Consider the following 6,000-nt stretch of genomic DNA (forward strand, 5'->3'; position numbering starts at 1 on the left):
TTAAGACGGAATCTTACACACTGGACGCTTCTCTTTAATGGCGGGCCAGACGAAGAGCGTGCCGCTTATATGCTCCATCATCTTTCATGGCACCGACCTTTGCGCACGCAGTCTCGTGGTGCGGGAGCCCCACATCACTGTGTGAATATTAAGGCAACTAGCAGGCGAGTTCCTGCGTCATCTTTATTCCTAAAGGCATCTGTCACTTCTGACTTCGTCGACATCGTTTTCAGACTGTTTCAACGTAACAGTTAACTTTAATACTTGTTTCCCGCAGAAGTAAAAACAAATATTTCATGTTTTGAACAAAGGAGGGTCACCTTTTGGTTAGGTGTACAGAAAATCTTAATTTTGTAGGTTGCCTGTGTGCTCTGAAAGGATTTACTGAACACTCGCTTTCTGCCAGTTTTTATCGGTTATGTACTGTAATTACTTGTTTTCCCCCGGTATCCTCGATAAACTCTGCAGGGCACTTGGTTTAGATTTATTCGAAGTACAAAGCAATGCTCTGAGTGAGGCGCATAAGATGTTTATTCTGTGCAGGTTCATTACACTCCTTTTATAAAAATTTACTCATTCAAGCGTTCTAGGGTGTCATGCTGCCGTTAATAGAAATGTTTCCCAGACTCCTAAAACAACAGCACTAGGTAAGGAAATGAAATTGCTTAAAATAGGGAGAACTTAAGCGCTATAGATTGGCGAAACTTTCACTTTCCTGATTTAAATGCCAGTGTGTAAATAATTACTACACCCTCTTTTTCTATGTGTTTTCATGCATCATACGACATTCGTAGTATGTTTCTCCGGTGTTCTAGGTGAGCTAAAGAAAGCATCTTGTTTATATCTGGGGAAAATTAGGGACACGGTATGAGTAATGTGCAGACAATGGGCAAAATTTGCGGGTCAAATGCGCCTTTTCCAATAGTATACGTATTTAAGTGGTCCATAGCGTTATTAGTATGTTTAGGAGCGGTCTATATCTTGGACGGCGGCACAAGCGTAATTACAATTACTGCAGTCAAATTTTTCGAGCATAGGGGGAACAATACGCCTACTGTGTGTGCGATAGTAAATGCGTGTTGGCAAGTACAGCTCTAAAAATATTGTAAGCATGTATTCGAAATTATCACGCACATTTAATTAGCTAGAATTCCAAATGTCCCAAAAGAGCTCTGTGTTTCGGATATTTTTTTTTACTTTCAAGGAATAAGCAACATATTAAATTCAATGTGTCGTGTAGTTTAGGCTGTTGCAATGCGACATCTCATTTTTGTGTTGATATAGCAAAGGTCTTTAAGTATACGGGCTACATATGCTCTATTTTGACATTAGGGGTGTTTACTACGCAGCTTGGGAACGGCTTTGGAGGACTCCTAGATCTGCTAGTCTCCAGGATGGAGAGATGAATAGAACATAATAACAGCTTTTTTGTTAAAACAATAACAGCTTTCTGTCACTGCAATGACTGCTGATTGTTCTTGTTTTTGCTGTTCCATGCTTACACTGTACGCTGATGGAAAACATGTCACTTTGTGTTTCTTGATGGGGGGGGGGGAGGGGGCAGGAGCAAGTCAAACTGTTCGTACAGCCTTTCTTCCTAGCCTCCCCGATCTCAAAGGATGGAAAATAAAGGAATTATTAATTATTAATTATTTCTAGAATGTTTTCTTGATCAAAATCCAGAGAGTTTACATTGTACTAAGCCATCCATGTGAAACATAGCAAAATATATTTAAATTTCTCCTTATGTCGTGTACGAAATGACGCAGGGATGAAAACATCGAAAAACGAAGGGTGCGCCCTATTCATTTGTCCGTATTTTTCTGTCTATGTGAACTCGTACATAGCGCCTGAACCGCCAAAATTTAGCGCTTTCATCAGCATTTTGTGCAAGGAACACCAAGGTTGGCGAACTAGAGCGTTGAAATACACAGACAAAAAGGCAGTAATTTTGAAACAAGGTAACTGTACATGACAGCATATCACAGCTCGTTATCTGAAAAATAAAAAGGACTAGAAGCGAAGCACTCAAGATGTGAAATATGAAATGACTCACTGGTAGAAGTTAGCTTCATGGCGTTATAGGGGCGACGGGTACTGGAGTTGTCGCCGAGCGTACAAAAATTACCGTGGAGATGTGTCAGAGTCGTCCTAATAAAAGAAAAATTCGCTTGTCCGTAAAGACAGTCAGAGCTATAAGATGATGCAAAATGCTTACCACGACTTCGTGAAACCTCTGTCCAAGTCAATATCAGAATCAGATATGCGGGTCTTGATGTCGTCCTTGCACATTTGCGGACCTCCGGTAGTATAGTACGTTCGTATTGGCTGACTGGTATTGTAAAACTGCAACGAAAGCAAAATATTAAGCCTAAAGTGAGAAACTGGAGCTGAATAGCGTAACATCACGTGGCAGTACTTCAATAATGACCTGACTTCAGTCATCGGTAGCGCGGCAATTTCAACTACAGCCGATGCAAAGATTCCGCAGTTCCGTGGTTTCAAGGACGACCCTAGCACCTGGCTTCGCACTGTGGACTCATTTGCCATCAGCCACTCTTGGTGAGACAACATCAAGAAAGTTCTCGCTGAAGGGCGCCTCAGGGAAGCAGCTGAAGCGTGGAATGACGTAGGCGGGCGCAAGCATTCTACGTAGGCCAGTATGACGCGCAGCAGCATTATTATCCGCGTTCTCGTCCCTCCTCAGCGCCTATGACGTTCTATTCATGAAGATGTGGTCACGCAGCCAAGCAGACAACGAGGACATCGTTGTCTACATATATGAAAAGCTGCTGCTCTTGGAAGCTTGGAGCCCAGCGTAGATTTTCCCGGCAGCCACACAGTACGTTACCGACGGCATTTGCGAGGCAACTGATTATGCTATACTTACTGGGCAGCTGGTAGAACTCACCCCCCCTTCCACCATGGTCTAATCCGAAAGGCGATTGAGTTGCAGCAAACCGCAACTGGGCCTTCATGTTACTGCAGCGAAGCTACCCACCCCACAAGCTCCCATGCGGCGCAGAGGCGCTCTGGGTACGACTCTAAGAAAATCGCACCACGTGTCCACGATAGGCCATTTAGTATCAAACGCGGCCTCTTCCAATGCTACAAATTAGCATTGACGGCTTATGACAGCTGCCGGCTATGGTCGGCTCTGGAGCTGCATCGATGCCGAACCGCCCTCGCCGTACTCCGTCCCTGGGCCTAGCCACCTCTTCGAGGTCTTAGTGGCAGCGTGGTACCTCCAGATGCTGTTGACCTCCACCTTCACAATGAAGCCGTTTCCAGTCTTCAAGGACTTGCCCGCGGACTTGATTCTCAAAGGTGACTATTTGTTCTCCGGCGATGTTCAGACCACCACTGAGGATGGCTCAGTCAACCTACGTTCTTTATCCTCTAGCTAGCCGTCTAGTCAATGCTTCAAAGGGCAGAACGCCCAGCCGAAGACACTATCATCTGTTCTCGAGCAACGTAGTTCACTTTTTGCAGGTAGTACTGGGCTGCTTCGCGGAAGCAACTTGCTCAAACACTCTAGTCCAACCGACAACCATCCGCAAGTGACTGCACCGTTGCGATGATACGCAGAACCAGAGCGAGAAAAGAATGGACGAAATGCTAGGCCGCTAACGTCATCAGAAAGTGTAAGTACGTGCGTGTACGTACGAGCGTGTATCAGTACGTGTGCTGCACCTGTCGTCCAGGCACGAAAACTATCCATTATTTTTTCGGGCTATGTGACACGAATTGTGCAGCATATAGTTTCTGAAAACCACGTGGGCACGAGCGATATACACTAGAACCTGCGACGAGTGGTGCATAAAAGCCGACGTGCTTCACCCACTGATCATCGCCGACCGTGTTTGCCGCTATCGCTGTGCTTTGAGTGTACCTAGCATTCGGGGGCACAAGTTCGCCCAATAAAAGAAATTCAGTGCCCCTTCCACTCTGTTAAGAAGGATGGGCAGTGCTTAAGGCATGATTGACCTACGCCGCGGCTCTGCCCGGTATTGCACTACATTCAGGATCGGCCCACGTATAGGGAGTGTGTAAAGCCTGCTTCACTTGCACCGCGGCTCGGCCCGGTTGTGGACTATTGTCACGTGGTAGTGACGGTAAAGAAAACAGCATAAATAGCAAATGAGCGTTGGTGTAGGCAGCTACTCGGACAGCCCTGAGCCAGTGGGAGACGACAAATTGAAGAGCACCCACTTCGAACTACATTTGGAGGACATACGGGATGACGGACGTCAACGTTTAAGGTGGTAGCAGCGGTAGGTTGCGACTTTTGCAAGCAGCTGTGTCGCTGAGGCAGCAGCAGCCGCTTCCGTGTTGCGTAAGCAACGGCGGCAGGGGAGGCGGCCGTCGACGCCGAAGCCAGTTCTTTGGGCCCTATAACGTAAAGCTATTCCAATATGCTTTTATTCCAATCTCCTGACGTGAGATTTGTGTAACCACCAATGCAACTATCGGGCAGTGACCGGCAGTGTTGACTGAAGAGACCAATCAAACGCTCTCCTCATTTATAGGAGGTCACTTTTCTTGGGTTTAAAGACGAATGATATTACATACACGGAGCGGCTTGTCTTATCTACTGGGCTGACAAAGAGCGAGGAGCTCGCTGAGTGGAGAGGGATTCGGTGGGGCCGAGCTAGTGCCCTGCAAGTTGATAACTGGATGAAGGGTCGTGCCCGCGTGTGCGATTTGTCCGCTTTCCCTTACTTAGCTTGTGGTGGCTCGTCAAAAATTGTGGCGGTATGCAACGGAAGCTTAAGAATGCTGCTAAAACGGATCCTCAGCAAAGAATAGTTGGCAGAGCGAGATCTTAACCGTGCCCAAACTGCTCGAAAACGTTAAACGGCCTAGCGAAAAGTGTTATTGTACGCAAATGAACCCATGCTCTCCGACAAGTACGAGAAGCCAGTGCCAGAGCGATCGGTGGGCAGCCGTATTAACGCGACAGTGTTAAGGAGCTCGTGTGGCAGAAAAGCCGGTGTCGTCGGCGTTGGCCGTGAGCGAAAAATCCCGGAAAGCAATTCCTAACTAAAAACAACCTGCATCGAACGAGGGTCTCCCGAGTGAGAGACGGAGACGCTACTACTCAGCCATGGGTTCAATGGTTGAAAGCGCGACAAAAGCGCCTCTATTGAATGCAGTGTTGCCTTAGAAACGCGCCATAGAAAGTTATACTGCGCTGTATATCGGTAATTATGAGCATGTAAATTACAGAAGTCGCAGTTAAACGAGTAGCAAAGTACGTTTCCGCTACATTTCTTCTGCGCTTGGCGCACACGCAGAGCCATCTTGTGACAAACACAGAACAGCCCCTCCTCGCAATGTACGGCGCCCCCGACAGGTGGCACGCCACTCGCCCGCTTCTCCCCTTCGTCTCATTTAAGCGCATTGGGGCCGTGCGGGGACCGGTTCGAGGATGCCCCAATACCCTTGCGTTTAACAAGTTTTCTCGCTCTCTCCCCTTCCAACTTCCAGCGTGCGTAACTCGAACCCTCATGTTTAGGCGACGCTGCTCCTCCTTTTTTTTCCGCGTAGCATAAATCTGCTACGCGGAAAAACGAACACAAACCCCTGTTCCAGCTAACGTTCGAGGACCTCAGCTCCGCTTGGTTCCTTACAACACCCTCCATGTGGCGCTCGTCTCCGCGCAACCGTGGCAGCAATGGCGCCTGCCATACCGGGGGACAAAAAAAGAACCGGAAAGCTCGCCTTCGTCCATAGCGTTTGCGGCCAACGTTTCCAGGAAAACATTATGGTTAAATAAGTTGCAGTTATTTTAATTTATTTATGCAACACACACAGCAGCTTTACATGTATTACAGTGGGGAAAATACAAAACATTAAGCGCATTCGTGCAATACGATTTAGATTTGAACAATACACTAGGAATGGTAAGCATAATGGTGAAAGAATTATAGACACTCGTGGCATGCAGAAAAACAAGAAACAAGTAAAGTCGCATCAATCCAAGAAGGCATCAAATAC

This window comes from Dermacentor variabilis, chromosome 11, assembly GCF_050947875.1.
Source record: "Dermacentor variabilis isolate Ectoservices chromosome 11, ASM5094787v1, whole genome shotgun sequence".
In the NCBI taxonomy this organism is placed as follows: Eukaryota; Metazoa; Arthropoda; class Arachnida; order Ixodida; family Ixodidae; genus Dermacentor; species Dermacentor variabilis.